This window comes from Tubulanus polymorphus, chromosome 2 (assembly GCF_964204645.1).
Source record: "Tubulanus polymorphus chromosome 2, tnTubPoly1.2, whole genome shotgun sequence".
Classification (NCBI taxonomy): Eukaryota; Metazoa; Nemertea; class Palaeonemertea; order Tubulaniformes; family Tubulanidae; genus Tubulanus; species Tubulanus polymorphus.
The window spans coordinates 9,626,704-9,653,046 of NC_134026.1; the positions used below are offsets into that span (position 1 = coordinate 9,626,704).

The following is a 26,343-nucleotide window of genomic DNA, read 5'->3' on the forward strand; positions in this document are numbered from 1 at the left end:
TCGACTTGAAAATATGCACCAGCACTGAATGATCTACAAAGCAATGAAAACTGATTGAATATTGTTTTGCTGCATTTGGCAAAGTCTTGGAATGATATGCTACTAATCTCTCTTGACCATTAATGTTCCGAAATAAAGATGCTCCCGTCATTTCTTTACTAGTATCTGAATACAAGTAAAATTCCCCATCTCCTTGAGGAGCACACAGTACTGGAGGCGAGACAAGTAATTGTTTGATTTTCTCAAAATTGATCTCATGTTCTTCTGTCCATATATATTTCAAATTTTTCCTAGTGAGACAATAAAATGGTTTTAAATAACGTTGAAGATTAGGCACATACATTGCCAGATAGTTGACAGCTCCCATAAATCTTCTAACTTCCTTTGGGTTGCGTGGAATCTTCATTTGCCTGATGGCGCTGCATTTGTCACCCATTGCACGAACATTAATGGTTCCGTCATTTGTGATACAAATAACGTGACCGACATAGGTAACTCTAGACCGTGATAATCTGCATTTCTTCAAAGAAATCTGCAAGCCATACTTAGCTAAAACTGAAAAAGTACTCTGTAAATGTTTAATGATCTCGTTTTGATTTGGAAAAGACAATGATATCATCATGAATTGCTACACAAAAATCATCTTTATCCGGTATCTCAGGTCATTTATCTTCTCTTGCCAACACGCTGGCGACCTGTTCAAGGTAATCTCCTGTAAACGTATGTTGAAGAACCAGGATGCGGACACATTCCTGTATACTGCTGAGATTCTTCGGACAGGGTAATGCATGAAATGCGCTTTTCAAATCAATCGAGCTCACTACTCTCCCTTGAGCTTAACCTAGTCTGACAAGTACATCAGGTAAAGACCAATAGTTCAGTCGTGCCCATTGGACTCTAGTTTGGTAAGAATTTACCATAATCATTCAACATGCCAAGGTAATTACGCAACTCAGAAACACTACTAGGACTAGGTACTGCATGTATAGCTTCAACATTCTTGGATGTTGGATGAATACCTTCACTATCTACATTGTGACCTAAATACTCTACATCAGGTACAAAGAACCGAGACTTTGTAGAACTTGCAGTAACATTATGTTTACGTAATCTACTAAAAATTTCTCTCAACAATCTCACATGTTCTAATGCAGTAACAGTAGCAAGCAATATATCGTCTTGGCTTGCTGCTGCCTGCGGAATACCTACGAGCAGTTTGTCCATAAATCTCTGAAAAATAGCTGGAGATGTTTTAACTCCAAATGGTAAACGGTTGTACCTAAAAAGACCAAATGTGTATTAACAATGCATAATTCTCTGGACTTATCAGATAATTCCAATTGAAGATACGCGTTTGAAAAATCGATCTTTGAAAAGTATTTACAACCATTTAGTTTTGAGAAAATGTCCTCTGGTGTTGGCAGGGGATAAGGATCACTATCTATCAAATTGTTGATAGACACCTTAAAATCACCACAAATTCTCACATTGTCATCCTTCTTTGGGACAACTACAATTGGACTTGAGTATTTGCTAGTCTCAACTCTACTCATAACATTCATTTCAACAGATCTTTTAAGATTGTTTTCTACCTTGTCTAATAATGCATACGGTATAGGTCTAGCTCTGAAAAATATACCATCGGTTTCCTGTTTAAGTTCTATCTCTGCAGTGTAACCCTTGATTGGCTCTTTATGAGCTTGAAAAATATCTCTGTACTCATCGACACTTGACCTTTATAATCATTGACATCAAATGAAGTTACAGAGAATAATTCAGACCAGTTTAGTTTAATAATGCTAAGCCAATTTCTGCCTAAAAGAGGAGGCTTGTTCACCGCCTTTACAACAATGACAGGCAGATAGTATTTCTGACCTTTATACTCAACCAAAGCCTGAAAAGAACCTAACACAGTGATATTTTCACCTGAGTAACTAGCAAGTTTTACATTTGACCTTGACAATTTTATGTCAGAAAATTTCTCTTTATATAAACTCTCAGGAAAAATTGTGGCTGATGCGCCTGTATCTACCAAAAGATTAACTCTAACCTCATTGACAAAAATATCAACATTTACATTATTACAATTGCCAGTTGGACCATTCACGGTGTACAAGTCGTCAAAACTAGTGTTGTAATCATAATCTGTATCGGCAACAGAATTTTCTTGAAGATACGAAGTAGCACCACCATGAAACGATCTGCTTGTACGAATGTCGACACGAGCGGCTGTTTTTCTCCTATCAGTGTTTTTCAAATTTGTACGACTCGCTTTCGCAATGTGTCCAGTTTTATGACATTTGTGACATGCTTATCCACGAAATCTGCAACTGTCCGCTAAATGTCCGTTTCCGTGACAACGATAACACTGTTGATTAATCTGCGGCTTTCTACCAAAGTTATTATTATTATTACCGGTACGCGATTTGACCATATTAACATCGCCTTCACTGGGATTTGAAGTCGACCCGACTGACATCTCCTTTGACACCAGGGATGCCGTTTCCATAGCATGGGCATCCTTACATGCGTCTTTCCAAACTAATTTTGACGAACCAAGTAGTTTTTTGCGGATTGGTTCGCTTCTAATTCCAGCGACAAACCGATCTCAGAGTTGATCCTCCAGGGATCCTCCAAACTCACACGACAAAGCAAGTTTCTTCAGCGCTACAATGTATTCTGACAAAGTCTCTGTCGAGGACTGGCGCCTCATATTAAATTTGTACCGTTCACCCATTGTTGTGGATGGAGGTTTGTGGTGGGCCTCTAACAAGGCTGTGAGATCATTGTATTTTTCATCCGAAGGAGCCTTTGGCATGGTTAGATTTACCAAAAGTTCGAAAGTTTCAGGTCCAATCATTGATAGAAGGACGTCCGTTTTGCTTTCATTTGCAATTTTATTTACCCTCATCCACGCCTCGAGTCTACATTGGTAGTTTTTCCATTCTTCCTTTTGCGGAGAATACTCATTTATCGAACCGATATATGCAGAAGCCATACTCATTCCTTCTACACTCGGATGGAGAACGATATTAAGATTTCCTCGTCGCCAATGTGACGTTTCCTGACCGATTATCAATGAACTACAACGCCATTCATTGTACTCAAAACGGAAGTGCATTTATTCAGTCAAACTAATTACCGAAAGCTACATACATCACAGGCACGCAAACTATGACGAGTACGCGAACTGCACTGTGCCATGAACACACTCGGCAATAGTGTGATGCTAGTTTTGGCGCGAAACTCTTTTAGCGGCGCGAATGCAACAATAGTTTTCTGATCTTTGGCAGAAGTTGAATGGCAAATTCGCATTTTCAGTATGAAGTAAATTCGAGCAACTTACATCAAATAAGCAATCCTGACGGTGCACACTGAGCAACTCGCTCCGTTGAACACAATTACGGAAAAAGTAGTTTTTAATACACGCGGCGATTTTAGTTGACGAAGTCGATGTATGTTTATGTTCGTTACATCATATTTTTTCATCGATGTGTGCCCTCCAAAACCGAGTACGTACATCTCTTGTTTATTTAGGGTTTCTAACCCTAGACTTTTTGCTAAGTCTCGTCTTACATAGGACATCATGCTCCCTCTGTCAAACATGAGCCCTGCTTTCATACTATTTTCGCCTTTCGATACTGTTACGTAACCCGTTTCCAACATGATTGTGTTGACGCTTTCTCTGGGTGGGATACGGTTGGATTGGCTGTGAATCGTTGCCGTATCTTCAATATTTTCTATCGAAATGACCGAATCTTTCGACTGGTCTTTGATTTGGTTTTGAATGTGTGACTCGGTTCGTCTTTTTGACGGGACGGCACAGCAAGTGGTGTTGCTCTCTGTTCTCTGTTTATTTGATTCAATGTGTAAGCTGGTGTGGTGCTTGTTGCCACATTTCATGCATTTCTTCTCGGACCGACATTCGTGGGCTCGATGGCTCCCGCCTAGACAGGTAAAGCATAAATGTTTACTCACGGCGATTTTCCGTTTTTCTTCAACTGCTACTGGGCAGTTATTGTGTGCGTGTTCTTTGCCGCAAAATTTACATCTGCGGTTGTTGAAGTTTGTAATTCCTGCGAATTGACTGACTGATGCACGGAGTCGATCTCGGCCCTGCCTTTCTGGCTCAGCCTCTCCACGTTCTCCTAAATCATCTAGTTGTTTGGTTAATCCATCCATAAATTTATGCAAATCGAATTTCTTATCTTGCTGACTAGTGCCCATTTTGTCGCGAATGAATTTTGGTAATTTTCTTTCTATGATTGGAACTATGAATGCCGTGCATTCGTCGACGTTGACTCCTAAATTCTCCAGTGATCTGATGTCCCCGTTTGTTTTGTTGTGAAATTCACTGAGAGACGCGTAGTACATCCGCTGTTATTGTACCCCAAAATGCTGACCATTTTGTAAAGGTACCATCAAAGGTCGGTAATCTTAATTTCGGTAGTTGTGCTGTTTTGGGTTGGTCCGTGTTTTCTGCTTTTGAAGTGGACCCTACGCCAATTTCCATGAATGATTTTATCTTCAGTAGAGCTGTTCTTTCTCTCGTTCTTCGAATTCTGGCTTCTTGTACTTCGGCTTCATACTGCTTTTCATCTAAAGCCTCTAACATTTCTCCCAAGTCACCTCCTTTCTGGTGACTTGTTTTCATCTCCTCCAAGCTGGCTGCAATTGCGAATTTTTTATCTTCGGTTGTACTTCCGGATTTGATTAGATTTTCCGCTCCATCGTGTTCGCAGTCGAAACCTCGCCTGATCAGTTCTCTTCTATTCTGTAGTTGCTTGACTTCATCTATTCTGTCTTTTGATCTCTTCCTTGTAAACATGAATTAGTTTGACATTGCGTTGTGTTCAATACTTCTTCGTGGGCAATCCTGGTCACGGCACCATGTAGTTTTTCGAAGGGTTTTCTCCCTTGTGTTACGTGTCCCAGGACCGGAGCTTTAGAGAGCGTGAGAAATGATAACTGTAGGCTCGAACTGCAATCTAAAAACTGAATCTATATTTTCTGCTATTCTACTCTGAAACATATTTGTGGTTATGTGACCCATCTTTTAGGGATATAAAACTTCCAGTATCTGTGGTCCTACATCTGGACCGAATTATTGTATTCTTAGAATGTCCAAGAACCCGGGTGCAATACATAGAATTAGCGACAATATCGATCCCGGTGTGCTGGTTTCCACCGCGCTGTACTCTAAGCTTATCTGATTCGAAAGAAATTTTGTTCATACATCTGTACAATAAAATGTATGAATAAACGAATCGTGAAAAACAGAATGTGAAATCTCATCTTTTGTTGGCTCAATCAAGAAAGGGGGAATAATCGTTTCCACAGAACCTCTAAATTAATCAAAAACCACGCCGAGATTTACCTAACGTCTTCTTTCTTTTATTACCACGCCAAAAAGAGAACAAAAGAATCCCCACACGATACGGGGTCACTAAAATACGGATTTGGAGTCAGTAAAAGCAGGATACCGGACTTACCGGTCCATCACAAGAGTTAAAGGCTGTTTCCAGTGCTCTCCCCAGCTCCTGCCAGTTTATTGGAAAGCATGGTCTTCAGTATTGACTTTGTGGACTCTGTAGTCGTTTGCGCAGAATACAAACTAAGGTACCCTATCTAGAACGTAAAAAGATTGGTTTCAATTCTTCAAGTTTGCTTGATTTTTCTTCATTTCTGAGCAGCTCCCATGTTGATATAGAACCTCACATATATAATTATATAACTACTTACTAGCCCTTCTCTGATAACCTGGCTGCAAGTCTCCCCTCAAGCCAATCAAAATGCGCTTTCTCATCAAGAGGTAGTTCTATGTCATCTGGTAATTTGGCAACTTCCGTTCGGTCGTTTTTGTTAATCTAGTGAGTGCCTTACTTTGGCGCTTTTGTTCTGAATTAATTTAAACTAAAAGCTCCAAAATTTTATCAAGTTTCCTTTCTAAAAGAAATAAATATTTGTTAAAAATGTAATTGATTTGTTCGACGTTTGATCAATCAAAGGGGAAAAAATCTGCATACTCACCAACTGATACAGAACTTGTACTGGTATCAACAACAGTTCCACATAGATTTAACGAAATAGGGGGTGATGGAGGGAGTGGTAAAGAGGGACGATTTTTTGGTGTCGATGTTGATGGCTCAACATGCAGTGAATCAACTCAGGGTGACAAGACTGGGGATTCATCACCGGCACTGGATTCTGAGTCCGTAAAAACACTAGGATTGGGTCTGAAATTGAATATTAAGTAAATAACCCTCTGTGATAAGAAAAACAATGTGTGAACTGTCATATGATTGTTGGAATAGATTAGTAGAATTTGATTCACATCATTTTAAAGAATTGAAAATACCTTGTGCTGCACTTTTTTGGGGACCATCAATGTCTCTGCTGTAGACATCAGATTGTTTTTCAGCTTTTTGCACCATTTTTGTGGCCTTTCCCTAGTCGCCTGCAAACCATAAACTATACATTGAGGAAATTATTCTAGTATCAGAGTAAATATGTCACTAAACATTTCATTAATCCCTAATCTTGCTTTACTTACCAGTGACGGCCCGCACACTTACATTAAACACATTCCAGGATCTAATATTTGCAAAGTCACAGTCCTTCACCATTTGAGACACCGATTTATTGGTACCAGAAGGTGGCCAAAAGCACATTGTTTTTCCATCGAATACCCATTTGGTGGGGACAATATCAACTGTTGCTCCGATGTAAATTCAACAACGCTGTATTTATTCTCAATTTTCTGATAATCTGAACAAAACCCGATCAATTATTTCTTTCGTGGTTGTGGAAAATCTAATAATACTCATTATGCCATGCAATCAATGCAAGTTACATTCTTTGGCACTTAACAACTGAGAAGATACAAACATATCAATGAGTTCGTTTATTTTGTTTAGAGACTGACTACTTAGGTCCTGCAATCCATCCCAAAGTGAATCATTGAGGCCAATGTCATATAATCTTGATTCTACTGTCGCGAAAAACTGATCCGATCTTCTATTGTCCCATCTAATTGATGGCTTGCTCATTGTTCTCATTATCAGCAATAGTAGGGTCCCTAGAATTTCTAGAACATCTGCCATTGAGTATAATTGATGAATGATTCTTACAGAAATCAATTTACTGATAGCCAGTGTTATTCGTTCTTTTGTCCTGATTGTTTCTTACAGTCGGAATGTCTAAGCTAAATAAAAGCTGTGAATCAACAGAGGGGTGTAAATTATCGTATATTATCTGATTATCAGGCTCTATAAAATCTGGCATGCACAAAGTGTGAGCATTAAAGTCACCCGTAATTAGTAAATTAAAATCATTTTCAATCATTAGCTGTAATAATTCTAACTCTATTTCACTTATTGCTCTATTCGAATAATATTTACTTGTTTCAGGGGGAATATAAACTACACCTAAAAGTACATTTTTGTCAAAGTTAAAGAAACTTTTATCCAAGCAGTACCAGGATATAAAAGGGCAGTCAGTTGATAATGGTTCAATCGAATATTCGGTTCAATCTTACTATCTAAACAACTCTTATAAATGATACCGGCTCCACCTGAACTCCTTTTCGAAATTTTTTTCCTGTTTTTAAAATGTGACACATACGAACCGGGTAAATCACTGGTTAGATTTCCATCAACATCGTCGAGGTGGGTTTCAGTTAAATATACAAAATCATAGCTACTAATAATACAAAATCATAGCTACTAATAAAACCAAATTCAGGGACACCGAGTTTACGATTCACTATTGAACCCAGGACATAATCCCACTGTCCAAAATCCCACATGCCGTATTCCCTGATCCATAACGTATTCTATTTAGCGCCAAAATCTTTAAATCCGAGGTATTAGCTTGTAGTTAATTAATTGAAAGAATTTTAAATTTTATCTGTAAATTGTTTAATTTAGATTAAGATAGATCTGTAACATCTCCTGGTATGTGGATTCATCTTTCCTTTCAAGTAGACAATACGCGGCTGTAATTGCAGTTTCTCCGAGTGGCACCAGGATGACGTAAACCTGTTCAAATAATGGTGGGGCCATCGAAAAGGTTCCGTCCATGAACCATGCTCTTGCTTCTCCCAATTTCCCAATACCATTTTCTGTTGCAAATATAACTATTCGCCGCCCTGTGGTTCTGTTGTCGTAGAGTAAAAATTGTTCTTCTTGTCCATCGTCAAGGGAGGTAGAAGTCCATTTTCCTTTGATGACTAGTTCCTCGAGACTTTGCGGCTCTTTAGGTAGATTCTTCCTTTTTTCACGACAAATTGACCTTTTGCAAACTTCTTCCCTTGCCATTCGAGCCCTGACACCATCATCATCAACTTCTGCCATAACCCTGCTATATATTTGGACTGGATTAGTTGCGGTCGCATCTGATGCAATTTTCTTTATCGCCAATCTTGTTTTGGTGACTGCTACGGCAGTGGTATCGGCGATATGGTTATGGTCCACTGTTTCCATCGGATTTTCCATCTGTAGATCTGTTATAATAGCACCACGACACCCATCAGCTTTGTATCACTAGCTCAAACCTATATATATATATATATATATACTTACTTACTTACTTATATATATATACTTACTTACCCGTACCCGTACCCGTACCCGTACCCGTGCCCGTGCCCGTACCCGCACCCGCACACGCATACATATACATATATATAGGTTTGAGCTAGTGATAAGATCTCTAATCCAAAATTATTGTCATTGAATTGATTAAATTAGATAATTACTTTTGGGTTAGTAGTCATTAGAAAAAACATTCAAACACGTATGGATGTGAGTGATAAGAACTCCAAAATACTAATTAAATATAGATTGTTAAAAATATTATCATTGGGAATCAATTACATAATTTGCCTTGGTATTTACATCCTCCCCCGGCAGGGATTCGAACCTGATGGCATCGAGATTGCCACGGCACGAAACCCTGCCACAATCGACTGTGTGCGCAGTTCAGATGATGTGATTTTTAGCCAAGCAGAAACCCTGTTTTATTTTATCCCGGGTTTTCCCATTTATAGTTCCTCCTTGAAATTGCCTCAACGATTATACAACGAGCAATCTGATTGGTGCCGCCAGTTTTCGGTCAGATAGTGCGCATGTAACTGCGCACATGGTCGTCTATGGCAGGGGTTCGTGCCGTGGCTGAGTGTAAGGATGCCATCAGGTTCGAGTCCCTGCAGAGGGAGGATGTGGTATTTACTCGATTTGCAGTTGAACATTGCTCATTTAATGTTTATTCCAAATGTTTTTTGAAAAGATGTATTTGTATTAGAGCTATAATCGGGGATGTAGCGGTCTGGGTGACATTTCCATTTCGCTTTGAATAAACAGTTTCCATTTGCTTTAGATTAGACATATATCTTAACCCTTTAACAGCCGCCCAGTTCGAAAATTCCATACCCCGACAGCCAGCCAAAATCGGAGTTAACAGAACTCGGACTACTGGTTGCAGTTAAATGCCCGTAAAAGAAAAACCGTTCAAAATCATGCATTACAAGTTAGATATATGTCGTTTAGAATTTAATTTCCTATCTATTGGTGCATCACATTTGATGAAATTTTTGTGACCATATGTACCCCCAAAGATATGCGTTGTCCACCCAAAGTACCGATTTCTACATGTCATAGGCATTTGAAATTATGACCATGAAAAATATGTCCAAATGGATTAATAAATGTTTAAAATGTGATTCTATGTATTGAATAAATAAAATCTGAGCCAAAAACATGATAGTTCATCCAGTACCTTCAGTGGTTTAGCCAAGAAGTGTAACAAAATTTAATGAAAAAAATTTTTTACGGTAAGTTCATTTTAAATTTCACTTTTATTATCATATCTGAAGCAATCACCATACATCATAACATCATGTTTATACATCATATATCATTTCTATTGGCATTTTACATCATGATTGATGCATGGAAATGGTAAAAGCAGGTTTTGCTGGCAGACGGAACACCCAAATGACGACACAATACCACGGCCGCTCGGAGCTTTGCGACCCAACTTACTGCAATGAACGCACACCTGTTTACGCCCATCAAACTTCACAAGCTGGTGGCCAGAGACATTTGCAGCATCTAATGTCCTTTCAACCCGTCGCCTCTTCAATTGTTTGCGCCTGGCAGGGGTTACGGCACCACCGATTAGTTGCTTACCAAGTAACAGGCGATATTCAAGATAGGACATTGGCTTTTCAAAAACAATGGCAGTATTATTATCATAACAGAGATATGAATTAACAATGGCAACTTGCAAATAGAAGTAAGCTATGTAGCGCCACCATTTCTTGCTTTTTCTACCCAGTGAGTAATAGCTACGGTATTGGTCCGCAAGGTCAACACCGCCCATACATTTATTGTACATAACAATAGGTTCGGGCTTTTGTATATTTTCATTTTCTCCCGTTTTACTTTTTCGAACAATTTCATGACTCACAGGGTTAGAATTTGTGGACAACATTGTCACTACACGTTTGGCATGCCTGGAGGTAGACATAAGGTGACCATCTTGCCGAAACATAGTCTCCCCTTTTTTAGGTTTTTTATATCTGGCGGAAAACCCTTTCTGTCAGATCTCATAGTTCCACATGAATATGTCTTTCTATGATACAAATCAAGAACAAGTTTAGATGTAGTAAAGAAATTGTCAAAATAAATGTGTCTGTACTCATCGAGTAAATCAGAAGTAACATTCATCACTGCTTTGTACCCAAGTCCTTGTTCAACTACTCCGTCATCAAGTTTCCTGGAGTACACCTGCGTCTTATACATATATCCGGTAAGAGAATTTGCCGTACACCATATGTTCACGCCTCGTTTTATGGGTTTTTTAGGCTGATACTGTATGAGGCTTGAACGACCTTTATATTTCACCATTGCCTCGTCAACAGAAAGGTTTTGATCAGCTACACAGCCCGCAAGAAATTTTTCGTTGAAATAGTTTATGATAGGTCTCGCTTTATACAGTTTATCATAGTTTGGTTGTCCTTTCTGAAGCTCATTTTCAGAATCAGATAAATGCATATACCTCAAAATTGATTTGAACCGGTTACGGGACGTGCTACGCTGAATATACGCATTACCCAACGCGTCATCAGTCGACCAATACATATCAAGTACGGCAGTTAATTGATACCCATGATGATTTTGGCACCTAAAAAGTCTTCATTTCATTTGCAGTAACATCTTTGAAGCCCTCTGCATTTTTGAATGCAGCATATCTATTAGTTTCTGCGGAAAACATATCAAAAAAGTCATCACCAGCAAACGTTTTGAAGTAATCGATTGGTTCGGCATCAATCGGAAGTCCGTGAGTGAAAGCCGGATCTAGCATATATTCCTCAAATTGGGGATCATGAGAAATACATTGGCTGTCCCACACAATATCATCAACAGTAACGGGGGTCCCATCATCATTCACTGGCTGAATAGGAGGGTCTATTTCCTCATCAGAATTTATATCATCCTCAGAATCCGTGTGGATGTCCGATTCGTTCTCAAAATCCTCGGGGTCACGATCCTCATCACCTGATTCATCCGGATTATCATCTGAATCCAATGACGATTGTAGGTATGTGGCAGAAAATTTCAAAGTGGTCCAATTGAATTGAATCCTATACAGCTGGAAAGAGCTAAAAAATACCTTTTCAGGGATATCTTGTTCATCCCCGTAGCTCAAGTATGAAAGAAATTATGTAAATTTGGAGATTGAAAAACGGCCGAAAATCTTACCCTTTTGTTAACTGATAAACAGAAGGGTAAGCGTGATCGAAAACTGATAAAACCGTGTAAAACGCAAGGCAAAAGTTTCATTACTTCTAAACTATTTAATATTTCTGCACAAAATTTACAGTGATAATAGTTAAGAACATGCTTTATAAGAATATATAATTATTATCTGGATATCATAATTACTTCTGTCTTTGTAATTGATTAATTAATTACTATACATTAATTAAAATTTTATCACTCGGCCGAAACAGAATACATAAACTGCCATAACTTTGGAAATACTTGATATTTTTACATAAAATTTTGCAAGGAGATAGCTGTAAAGATACATAAAAGGATTATACAAGATTTGTAGAGATACAGATATATACATGTAGTACAGATCAATTAAATAAGATATATTAATTAAAAATTTATCACTCGGCTGGAGCAGAATATATAAACTTCCATAACTTTGGAAATACTTGATATTTTTACATAAAATTTTGCAAGGAGATAGCTGTAAAGATACTTAAAAGGATTATACAAGAATTATAGAGATACAGATATATACATGTAATACAGATCAATTAAGATATATTAATTAAAAATTTATCACTCGGCTGGAGCCGAATATATAAACTTCCATAACTTTGGAAATACTTGATATTTTTACATAGAATCTTGCAAGGAGATCGCTGTAAAGATACTTTGAAAGATAACACAAGATTTGTAGTTATATTAATACATGGATACAGTATAACACGCTTAATTCGGGTTGATTTTAATTCAGATATTCACTTATTAAAGATTAAAATTCTAGTTTCTATCACTTCCACATATAGTTACAACATAACAAGATCTCCCAAGATTAAATCTACTGCCAATTCGTATTTGGTCGGATCAAAGTCTTCTCCATCATCTTCATAATTCTCTCCCTCCCCCCAGTAACACACAACGTAAATACCAATTGCAATGCCCTGTCTTTTTCTCGTTTTAAATTTCTCCATCTTTCCGTGATATATAACTTTTGTGTTTTTGTCAGTGTCATGCCAAACATGGCTTACATCTTTTCCAACGCAGTCACCAGATAGCACACTTATTAGATCAGAAAGTTGGTCAGAGTCCAAATCACTGAATTCAGATTCCAATTCGTCTAACGGGGTGTCACGTACTTTTTTTGTAATTTTTTCCGATCTGACATAAGACGCTTTTTAGTCTTACGACCCTGCCGCACTGATATTTCATCTAAAAGTTTCTTAGCATTCTTAGGACTCTCGGTATTTGACTTTCTTGCCCAAGTAATAGCAAACTTTATCATTTCACTGCGCTCAGACATCTCCAAATTATCTAGAAAATCCCAAACACCATTTTTCTGGGATCTCAGCTTAGACGAGAGAAAAGCCATTGTTGCATTTGGTGCTTTCTTTTTGGCAGCACTAAACATTCCCATTATATCCTCCGAATCAATATTGTGTGATCTTGCAGACTCAGTCTCAACAATTAGATCTGGCGTGATGGCAAGACTGAAATATCGTGCATACTGTCTCTAGAACTATCACAACTTTATCTAGACAGGCATTCATGTAGTCGAAAAACAATACAGGGTCAATGGGCTTTCTTTTTAATGAATGAAGAATTTCATCTTTACGCCTCAATTCGCGTTCGTTACTCGAATCACCAGTGGCACTAGCAGAACGTGTCAATGGATCGCCAAAGAAATCTGTTGTTCTTGAAAGAATACAAGAATTCGCGTCATCTCGTTGCGCTTTAATTGCTGCGATAACATTTCTAACGACACTAATCCCTGCAAGATGTTTGATCTCATTTGATTGTGAGGTGTAGAATTTTATCATCCAGGTAGTCCAGGAGCTAGCCCACATTTAATCAACAGTTTTAGCCAAGAAGGTTTGAGGTGTGGAATGTCAAGGTTGGCCCATATCTACTTAGGAAAGGAACGTCTTAAGTTTCAAAGCCGTGCCTGCGGGGGGTAGGTGGGCCCCCAAAAATTCCCAAAAAATCGTTTTAATCAACAGTTTTTGTCCAGCATTAATTTCAACGTAAATCAGTACGGCATGGGCCACCTGAAATAAAATCAAAACTTAAGACGAAATTTTCTGTGCCTAGGGTCCCTTAAGACCCCCTTTTTTTCGGGGGCCTAGGGCACTTTTAATCAACAGTTTGTGTCCAGGTCTGATTCTACCTCAGAATCATAGTATTTTATGTGCTGATTCAGAAAATGTAACTTAAGACGAGATTTTCCGTGCCTAGCCCCACTTAAGACACACTTAAAACCCCCTAATGCCCCCCTTTGAGAAAAATCATCTTTTATCAACGGTTTTCCTTCCATAACTCTCCAATCAATGATTTAATTAAACAGTAAACCAAATTTAAGAACAAGTGTTTATTTCTGCATAGTTTCTTTCAATTTTTCATGTAACTAAAATTTGCAATTAATAATCAATCCTTTTACACAGTGTATATTTGTCAGACAAGCCCAAAAATATTGCTTGGTTTCAGTAACCTACTGTGCCATTAAAGGGCCACCTCGTGATTTGACATTTCTCAATTTTTGATATATTTACAAAAATCTTGATCTAGATAGGGTGTCTCGGTCAAACTTAAAATTTTGTAGCTGTCTATAGACTTTGAACCGCTAATTGTTTATTCTGCTTCAGCTATATATTAGTAAACTGAAAACTATTAAATCAGTATCATAATCCATCAATAAATCTCAGTCATCATCGGATTCATCTTCGACTGAAGATGAATCACTCTTATCCGGTTCATAAACTTCAGATTCATCATCACCTACGTCGTCACTCGCAAGGTCACTATTGTCAATGAGATTTTCCGGACATTGATTACCTTGAAACATCACCAGATCATACCTTTCATTGTCCAAATACCATCCATCGTTCTCTTTTGGATTTTGAACGAGCTGGCATCTATCAGCGCTGTGCCACATGCGAGTGACAAATGATACTCTTTGTATGTGGGGTGTAAGTTCAGCCAGACATGGTGGAATGTTGGATCCATCAACCCCTTTTAAATTACCCAATGGATTATTTCCTCCTGGTTTTGGTCCATACGCTTTGAGAACAACTTGAAACCGATGATCATTCTTTCATCCTTTTTGGATCCATACATTGAGCTGGTAAAGTGTTCAATGGCTTTTATGGTGCTGCTGGTTGGACTTTCTTCATAGCAGAGGGAAGCAAATGCTTTTTGTACTTTCTCATTTTTTTCGAGATGTCTGAAAGGCCTTATTTTGCCTTTTCTGGTAAATGCAGATGTGTAGTCTGTAAGCATCACACATCGTTTCTCCAATGTCTTTTGAAATGTCAGAAATACAAATATATCTTCGATTGTTACTACTGCTCGTTCCGACATCCATCCATAATTTTGCTTTGAAAGTTTTTGCATGGTGTATCATTATTATGGCTATATCAGTGTCTGAAGCACGGATTATGATATCTCTAACATTTGACCTGTCTGCATCCTTTGCATGTAGACAGATCCTGGTGTCAGCCTCGAAGTGATTGCACACCAAATTTTCAACCGTGTTCCTGATAATGCGTCCTGCAGTAACCAAATATTTATGGCAAGTTTCAGCATATCCAAAGTAGATCTCTTTACTGCCAATAATTTCACTGTATTCATTTTTTTCCCACTCGTTAGCCAGGAAATGTGGTAGCCTCTGTTGAATGTATTTGACTTCAATGCTTTATTGAGGTTGAGAGGGCACCTTTGTTCTGGTCCCGTTATCAGAAACTCTCAGTCACTTGCATTCCTGCGTAATCTTTCAGAGCCTTTGATGGACGGTTCTTGGTAAGTGTCAAAAAGGACTTCCGCGCGATGTCTGGAGAGAGCAGTTACTCGAATGAGAATTACACGGGCAAGTTGGCCATAACTCATTCCTTTCTTTGCTACAACCATATGGAGGAGGAAATTCCCATCAACCATAACTGCATTCTTTGACTGCGGCTGTGATGGCTGGACTTTCTTTTCCAACTCGGCAAACAATGTACTCTTGTCAGTTTTCACCATTGATCCATCAGTCGAACACATGCTTAGAGGAACAGGCGTGAGAGGATAGCTCATGATATCCTGAAGGTCAATCTTTTTGTCCATTGCAATCACTGTCAGGCGTCCCATCAAATCCCGTGTACATCTAAGCTCAGCTACCTTTTTATCGATGGCTCGGACATTTCGCGCACACTCCTTCTTAAAGGTGACTAGCTTAACTTTACTGGTAGCTTGTTCAAACCTACTAGGATCCGCCACACATTCATTTACAAATTTCTGGTGTCTTTCTTTTCCTTTTTCTGGAACCTTTAACAAGAATTCCTTAACATCATCGGATGCAGGTCTACCAGTGTACAAATTGAAGAGAACTTCCTGGAATGGATCAAATGTATTCTGAATCTGATCAACCAATTTCTGGAGATCTAGATTATTTCGCTTCAGTCTGGATTGTCGCAGATCAGCTGTGATATCTTCTTTTGATGTAATTTCTACCATTTCCTGCATCTTCTCAATGATTGATGCCCGGCTTGCTTTGGTTACCTTCCAGCGGAGTCTAGCACTAAAGTTATTAGTTATTGATGCACAACCTGTTGACCTAGAAGCAGCATCTGCATTTGTTGTTTGCTCGAGTGTGAGGTCAACAGGCAACATACTGAATTCATGGCATGTACGTCTAACAGAAAAGGCACCTTGATCTAGCTGATCAAGCAATCCGGGATGTGAACTATCAATGTTTAACAAGTCCATCTGGAATTAGGTAAGCCACCGTGCGTAGTTAACATGGTTGGTCATGAAGAACAAGTGGATAATTGGTGACAAAGCCTGAATGAAATCTTCAACTTCATTAGTTCGAATAGACCTGTCCAGTCTGTGGAAGCAGTGTATATATTCCACGTACATAAACCAGAATTGAGCTGTTGCACCATGTAGTCCTTTCTTGGTATCATCACAGAACTTGGAATACTTTTCTACACATACCTTGATTATATCAGACGACTCTACTAATTCCCAAGATTCTCTGCCTAATTCCTTCAGCAAGGACACTATTCTGAACACGTCACTGCGGCTTTCATAGGTTTCAATGAACTTAAGAAAGTGACGACTTTCAATGGCAAGTGCGAGGAGTGGATGGATTCGTTTGCAGCGGTTGAAGTTTTTAGCAGTCAATTAGAATATAAAGATGATATATTAGAAACTAAATTAGATGAATTAAAGAATGAAAAAGAAACATATAAATGTGATACATGTAATCAATCATTCAGTGATAAAAGATATTATAAAGAACATTTAAAATCTAAAAGTCATATTGGAAATATAGGTGAAGACTATTTTGATAAAGATAATATATTTACAAGTATGTTCGGTTGTTGTACATAATTTGATTTCTATATAAAGATACGTTGCCTTTATTATTGATTTTCTCAGTGAATAGAAACGTTTAATCATATTGCGCGACTCCTCGTGTAACAGCTGGTATTACAAAATAATTGGATTATTCTAGAATAATCTCACAGCCGTTACTATAACGCTGAGACATATGAGTCATAATACTGCAAACGCGTAGAACATTCTAGAAGGTGTACCGGAACTCTGAATACAGGGTTCGTAGCGATCCTGGAAAGTGCTTAATAGTGCTTGAATCACAAAATGCGTTTTCAAGGCCTTGAAAATGCTCGAATTTTCAAAATTTCAGTAAAAATCATTGGAAGTCCTTGAATTTTTTATATTGTCCAAATTTTGTCAATTAGTTTGTTGTATTGACTTCAATACGCCCGCGCAGAGTGTTGTGACTCTGTACTGTCAGGGTGCTATAGACTCGTATACACTGCTGACTTGTGTATATATACAGTACAAATGTATTAGGCACGTGGCTCACTGCTGACAATGCGTATACAAATGTAACGTCGTAAATATATTTGTGACTTTCTTAGTATCACTTGTGATAGGGGAAATCTAGCTAAGTAGAGCGACAACCAAAGAAACACGTAAACACCTGAAATTCCGAGAGGAGAAGCAATGTTAGTTTATTGAACCATCAGATGAAACTGCATGTAATAATACATGTAGCTATTTCATATAAATCACAATTAATCAATTTACTAAATATACAATCGTTTAGCTAAACTTACATATAAATATATATAAATATTTTCATATTAATAATATAATAATACGTATTTATGGTTTGGATATCGCAAGCTCAAATATTAAAATAAACTTTATAAAGAGGCCTGAACATATAAAAATAATAAGGTTTAGATCTTACCTGAAATTCCGAGAGGAGAAGCAATGTCAGTTTATTGAACCATCAGATGAAACTGACCATTTTCGGACAGTTCTCAACCTTGATGGTTTTGGCTCCTCCCCTTGGATCAGGGCACATACTCAAAATCTCATTGGCTAAGGGTCTCGTTACCCTGGCGATCTGTGTTGTGTTAGTTTGTGAGCACCAAACATTTGGAGTAATTATCAACGTATTGTCTTAAAGATTTGCTCGACTAGTTTTGTCGAGCTGTGAACAATATGTGTCCAGACAGTTCGTCTCTCTTTTAAAACAAAGGACAGATGTCATAAAGTTATATACGCTTTATACTAGATGTAACTTGAAAGAAATACACTTTCTAAAAAATAATAATTCAAGGAAATTGTCATCATAATTAGAAAGCTGAACTAACGCTGATTAAAACTATGTCCAATATGATGTATGTAACATATATAATTGATGAATAACGTATAGAAATGAATTAGTAAAATTGAGCTTGTTATACAAATCTATTAGTAGACACGTGGCGTTACTACCGCTATCGCGCGCCGCGTATATACAAATGCCGTTGTGATGAAATAAACAAACAAAATACTTCAAAATAATTCTAAATGGATTATTGGTAGTAAATAATGACCTCAAATTAATATAAAGACCGTTCTTGATTTTGACGATCTTTGGAGCTTTATCGAAAAGTGATTTTTTATGTCAGGGTATCCCGAGCTGATCATGATTATGCGTTAAGCTGTTATCGTTTAGACGTTTAAGCCGGTCATCATAATTTGTTGGATTAAAAATTAGATAGGCCAGTATGGGAAAGTGCCATTTCTCTGACGCCTGGTTGGTGCATGAATCATACGAAAGTTGGATTCAACGCAGACCAATTTCAACAGAAGCTAGGTGAAATCTCGCAAACAAAGTGAAACTCATGAGCTCATTTTAAAAACTGTGACCATGAGAAATTCGGCTAAAGACAAGTCACATGAGTTGGCCGATGTAATTTCAGCCACCGAAACTCAAAAGGAGCAAATTAATCGATTGTAAATAGGTCGATGAGCTGTAATTTAATTTTGTATAATTTTGTTATTTTTGCTTTCGATAGTATGGCTTTTTGATGGCGAGGTCTACCTGTAGTTCCGTTGAAAGGCCCACAGATTTCTTGTTTTAAAGTTATCAATTTCTGATACATGTAGTAAATCTTTCTTAAAATAAAGCTGAAAGATTCCAAAGTTATCAAGTGCTCTGCTACGCGTGGATGTTTCTTTATGATGATTTGCGTTTGTACTTCTTTTAAATTTCTGCAATAAAGGAATTTTCATTGCAATAAATTCGCCTTAATACTAGTGTTTGTATGGTATTTTTCAGAAAATAGTACTTGAATTTTGTTGAAATAGGTCCTTGAAAGTACTTGAATTAAGTGTGGCCTGGAGGCTATGAACCGTGGAATAGATATGACATGTCATAATACTGCAAACGCGTAGAACATTCTAGAAGGTGTACCGGGACTAGATGACGTGTCATAATCGAAGACGTGTTCATTCTAGAAATCGCACTGGAACTGAATAGACGCTGTAACATAATGCTTAGGATATTCTATCTCTCGAAACGAAATTAGGAGTTTATAGTTTACAATTCTAAATCTAAATGTACGTACTGTTTTTTGTAGTTATTAGGGATATTAAATATGAAACCTTTAGATATATTTAAGTGTATTTTGTATATCTTTTAGATAGCCAGAGTTACCATAACAGTAGATGGGGTTTATTGCGTAATAATTAATAGTTTCCGGTTCTTGAATTAAATGTAAGTACTGTTTTGTGTTGTTATTAAGAAGCCGGGAAAAGGGGTTACTAAATATGAAACCTTTAAGTGCTTTTGACAACTACAACTTCATACAGTTAATTCTTTTTTAGGTTAGATAGATAATAACTTGAACTATAATAAGTTATAATAATTAGAAACGATAGACTTGAAAATATTTATATCATTTAATATCGTAGTTCCTATTCTACCACTGATATCTTTTTAGTTGAATAAAATGTCCTACATATCAAGAAGTACTCTTGATTCTCAGAGGACAACCGAAATGGAGGAAGACGAACCAACCGAAATGGAGGAAGACGAACCAATGGAAATGGGCGTTGAAGTAAAAGAATCTCTAGATATAGACGGCGAAACGTTAGAAGAAGTTAAAAAACATTTATATTACCACCAAGAAATGACATTAATTTTAGAAAAAAATAATAGAAAACCTGCAATCAAGCGTAACATCATTACCGAAAAGACCAACAACCAATGTAGAAATATTGTTAAGACTAAAAGGAACAAAAACTAAAAAGAAAATGAGTGGAAATGAGTTAAATGAGTTTTTAAAATCAAAATTATCAATTGAAACAGGTGTAAGTTTTAAAGAAATAGAAGGTGTAACAACATTTGATGAAATAACTGTTTTATTGAAAAAAAATTATAGAACCTGGTTATTTAAAAAAGCAAAGCATTTATGGGATTTTATCATTTTCGGGGATTGTTTAAATAAGGGATTTTTAATGTTTAATAAACAAACTGCGGGGATTTCTTGGGCTTCTTGGGTTAAAAAATATATAGGTATTAGTGCTGGGTATGGAAGAAAATTAAGAAGCGTAGGGGGGAGATTAATTACATATAAAAGATTCCAATTTTTAAGTTATTTTTAAGTCATTTTCTGATATAGTAAAATATTTAAACGATATTGAAAAAATGCTTGTCAATGATCCAGAAATTGAAAAGTTCTGGTTGGAATTATAAATCAAATGATGTATTAGTTGAAACTATAAATCTTGTCAATACAACGACCGAATATACTTGTATATGTATTGTGTAAATCTGCTTGGTGAATGTTCTATGTTCAGTCGTTTCAATTATGATTAGCGCATGCGCATTAAGCATAACCGCTCTTATAGGAGCGGTTTTGCCTAATGCGAACCCGTTTTGATATTTTATGTCGGTTGTTTCTATTTTACAGAATTTACAGAATGAATATATAATTATGATTAGCGCATGCGCATTAAGCAAAAACGCTCCTATAAGAGCGGTTTTGCCTATTGGTATGATTTAGATATCAAGGAATCGAAACGACTTATCAAAAGCAGCGAGGAATGAAAAAGGATGACGTTGGTCGAAGAAATGGAAGAGGAGTCTAAAATATTAACCAATTTAGTAAAAAAATGTGTATAATAAATGGAACCAGAATAACCACAAACTATCAATATTACAAATAACACCGGCGCCATAAATATCTATTACAAGAAGTGTTCTAAGTGTGAATTAGATAAATTAGCTATAACAGAATTTAGTAAGTGTAAGATTAGCAAAGATGGTTTTCAATATTGCTGTAAAACTTGTTTTAAACTATATACCAAACAATATCGAGAAGATAATATAGAACATTATAATTATTATATGGCAGAATATATCAGAGAAAGATATCAAACAGATCTTAATTTTAGATTGAAACAATGCTTAAGATCTAGATTAACACAATTATTCAACAAAGAAACACATTCAGAAACACTATCTAATTTGTTGGGTTGTACAGATGAATTTCTCAAATCATGGATTATATTTCAATTCGATAGTCAAATGAATATAGATAATTATGGAGATTATTTTCATATTGATCACGTGTTACCGATATCTAAATGTTACATGAATGATGAATACAATAAAAAACCTATTTGGAATTGGAAAAATTTAAGACTTCTTGAAAAGAAAGAAAATCAAATCAAATCTAATAAACTAGATTTACAGTTATATTGAGAACAGTTAACAAAGGCAAAGAAATTTATTGATCAATGGAACAATAATCCGAATAATGAACAATACGTTGAGGAATTTGATATCAAGGATCCGAAATGACTTATCTGGACAGTTATAATTACTCCTCCTAATAGATAAACAAAAGTAGTGAGATATCAAATAGAATTCAAATAAAATATATTAAAAATTACATACCTTCAACTAGCCATTATTTTTATAACAGATGTACTACAACCAAACGTCGAAACAGAAAATGAATCAGAACAAAAATTAACTAAAATAAATGAGTGATGATGGTTCCGTACGGCACCCACACAGTGATGGCGTCAAGAAGAAGCCTAGATCCGAGAAACAAATTAAATGGGCAAGAGAATTAGGTAAAAGATCTTCAGAATTAAAAAAAGCTAAGAAAAAGAAATTAACTGATATAAATGAATCACAGACTTTATCTGATATTAATTCAAATAATAATCCATCTAATTCTTCTAATAGTGGAAGAAATAATTACTCATATATTACAATTGGGTTAATCACAATTATTATATTATCCGGTGTAATATATAAATCAAAATTCAAATCTGATGATAAAGATGATTCCAATGATAATAAACCTATCGTACCAGAAAATAAGTCAAATCATAAAGCCATTGAAACTAAATCTAAATTATTATTAATGGATTAAAATATGATGAAAAAAGATCAATATTTAAGAGAGTTATATTATAACCCAGAAACTGAAGTATCATATTCTAGCGTTTCAGAATTATGGGATAAAATTAAATCTGATAAAGAAAATATAAAATATAGTGAGTTAAAATCATGGTTACAAAATCAACCAACATATCAAATCCACAAGAAAATGGATAAAACTTATTTAACAAGAAAAGTTATGGTTTCATATATCGATCAACAATGGCAAGCTGATTTAATTGACATGAAGAACTTAGAAGAATACAACAAAGGATATTTCTGGATATTAAATGTTATAGACATATTCAGTCGATACGCATGGTCAATTCCAATCAAAAATAAAACTGGTATAGAAGTAATAAATGCTTTTAAATCAATATTTAAAGAAGCTATTCCAGATAAGATACAATTTGATGAAGGTAAGGAATTTTATAACAAACATTTCAAAAAACTATTATCTGATAACGATGTAGAATATTTTTCAACACACTCAGATAAAAAAGCATCTATTATAGAAAGATTTAATAAAACATTGAAAACTAGAATGTGGAAATATTTTACTGCTAATGAAACATATAAATATATCGATGTGTTAGATGATTTAGTGAAAGGTTATAATAATTCTAAACATAGTTCTATAGATATGAAACCTATACAAGCTAGAAAAGAAGATAATTCAGAAATAGTTTGGAATAATTTATATGGTGTGTTTGTTACACATGATTTCGGCGAACCTAAATTTAAAATTGGACAACACGTTAGAATATCTAAATATAGAAAAACATTTTATAAAGTTTATACCCCTAATTTTACTGAAGAAATATTCAAGATTAAAAAGATAATATTAACTAAACCATTTGTTTATAAATTAGAAGATCTAAAAGATGAAGAAATATTAGGTTATTTCTATGAACAAGAATTATCACTTGTACCAAATCCAGATGAAATAGAATACAAAATAGAAAAAGTATTGAAAACAAAAACTCTTAAAGGAAAAAAGTATTCTTTGGTGAAATATAAAGGATATGATGATAAATTTAATGAATGGATTTTATCCAGTAAAATTAAAAGAATAAATGAATAAAGATTTATTTATATTTGAACCACATAATATGTTAATAACTGGGGCAACCAACTGTGGTAAAACACATTTCATATTAGACTTGTTAGAAACTACTTATAAAAATCATTTTGATAATATAATATTATTTTGTCCTACTTATGAAATGAATAAAACATATAATAGAGATATAGTTAAGATGAAAAAGTTTATTATATTAGATCCTAAAACAGTAAAAGAAAATTTAGATAATTGTATTAAAATAGCAATTGATACTTATAAAGGATCAAATACATTATTAGGCCAGCCGTAGGCTGAGCCTATTACTATACAAATGGAGCGAATTTAAATGACATGGTTTCCACACAAAAGGCTCTTTTGCTTGCCAAGTGAGGGCATATTCGAACAAATCACGTATTTAAGCGTAATCCATTCTCGGAATCGTAGCGAGCAGAATTTTGAAATAGGCTTTCATAAAAATGTTTTCTGCATTTTTCACGAAAATAAAATCGGGAAAATTTCAATTTTTATCAGCCAATCAGGAAGTTGTGTCTTCCCTGTGATTGGTTTATCTAAAAATATCAGCAGCTGTTCACGTGAATTATCGTGATTTCATTACTGGCGCTTTTGCGCATGACGTCATGTATCAACACGCGACAATACTTCCGCGTTCGCTGATTGGCCCATTTACTGGGAAATTCCACAGAAGCCTAATGTGGTTTGTTACAAGCGCTGTGATTGGCCCGACCCGATTCTGGCACGGCTTTAGCTTAGTGGGTTCGAATCCCTTGACGGGAGAAGACGATGGATCCTATCGATGCTATCAACAAATAAGTTTCCCGGTTGGGCAGCTGCGGATATCTACCGAAAGTGTTGCGGTTCGATATTTCGAGGTTTCTTTGAATTTTGGAGTGATATTTAAATCCGGTAAACACCGGCGGTAGATTGTGAAAACCCATTGCTTGATATTTGTACTACTTAATCAACGAAAAGCGTCGGGGCCGCGCCAGGAGTTTTCGCGATTCAAGTAGCTCAATAGCCTACTTCTTCGTGTTCGTCCACCTCCGCAATTTTCACTCCGCCGATCTCTGACACGGCTCTGTCGCCGTCGGCGCTGTGATTGCACTATTCGTACCACCAAAATTTTTTATTTCTATATCAGGGAGGTCTGCAGAATAAAAAAGTCAAAATTTGGATATCACATAGGCCTGATTTCATCGAATAAGTCGACCATGGTCATTACGTTTCCGTACTTATTACCACCTAAAACCGTCTGAACAATTTTGTCACAACCAACATTTCGTTTACAGAAATCAGGTGTTCACGTGACCCGCGGTATCGTCTATTGTTTTACTTCCGGGTTTTATTTTAAGATTTAAAATCGTATTTCAAGATCGATTTCTATGAAATCTTTAGTTGATTTGGTGTTTGGGAGGAATTTTTATTTGCTCTACAGAAAATTCATCCTTGACAATTGCGCAAGGTTCGCAAAAAATTTCTTTTCCCAAATCGAGTGTATGAACTTGATATGCTAATTAGCCATGTGCTCGAATTGCAAATTCAATCAAATTTTATTCTGCCAAAAAAATGTTAAATCCAATTCGCTTTCCGAGAGTTAATGGTATGCTGCATGGAACAAAGTTGTTTTGAGATGGGTCTTGAAGCTATTGAGTCGAGAGATAACCATCTAGATAGTTCGTGAGAGTTCCAAAGTTTTGAAGACGCTTCAAGGTAATGTCTTGATATTTGGTTTATACGTGTATCTACCCTAGACACATCTTCAGGCCAAAAACTGGCCCTGTCAGATTCAAGATGGCCGACTGGCAGCCATTGTTGTTCAAAAATCTGCACTTTTTACACATTTTAGAAGTTTTCGAGGGAAATTTTGAAGACACTTTTATCAATAACCTTGATCATTCGTATATATTTGTATCCCCCAAGGGCCCATCCGCATGAGAAAAATTGGGTCGATCGGACTCAAGATGGCCGTCCTGTGACCTTTTTTGTTCCCAAAAATGTTAATTTTGGCCTGAATTCTGAGTCCTGTAGCTTTCTAATGAAGTGCCATTTTTCATTGCAATTTGTAATGGGTATTCTTTGGAAAAGGATCTTTTATATCCGAGAGGGTATTTTTGACCAGGCAATTATGACGCAATTGGCGGCCATCTTGGGGTCATCAGTACTCATTCATAGGTGGAAAAAAAGTTTTGCCACATCATTTTGATACTTAAGCATATTTTGCTACCACAATCAATTGGAAAGTTGTAGCTCATGACATGGTCTATGATCTTGGTGAGTTTCAAGCTCATTGGTTTTTGTATATGGCCACCAGGGGCGTTGAACAATACAATAACTTAGTATTTCTATATTACATTCGCTCCTGCTGTCTGTGTTAACACACGATTGTACTATGTAAATGACATTGAGCAGGGAGTGTATATTGATAAATATAACCCACAGATTACATCATTTATAAAAAGCAAATCTGACAGGCTGGCCATTGTGCCCCTTGGGGCTCTTGTTCATTATAGATGATTGCGCAAATTTACATGATTCAAAAGTTAGAGAAAGTGAGTTATGTTATTTAGCTTTCTCTGGGAGACATTTTGGGATAACAACATGGGTTTTTTTTAGATCAAAAATATAATGCAATTGTTAAAGACTTTAGGGATAATATAAGATTTCTAGTTTTATTTTATAACAAAGATAAACAAGAAAATTAACTGTAATAAATTATTTGACGCCTGCAAAGAAATGTAGAA

The 26,343-nt window shown here is 36.2% G+C and overlaps 1 protein-coding gene and 1 long non-coding RNA gene across 2 annotated transcripts in view; both read left to right on the forward strand.

The window, feature by feature from the left end:
* The window catches only part of LOC141898392 (uncharacterized), a 141,766-nt gene that overhangs the window by 96,453 nt on the left and 18,970 nt on the right, over positions 1–26,343 (forward strand). The window lies entirely within an intron of this gene.
* LOC141898393 (uncharacterized) lies at positions 18,066–20,703 on the forward strand. Its single transcript, XR_012618552.1, has 3 exons — positions 18,066–19,682; positions 19,766–19,839; positions 20,066–20,703. It is a non-coding gene; the product is annotated as an uncharacterized LOC141898393 (long non-coding RNA).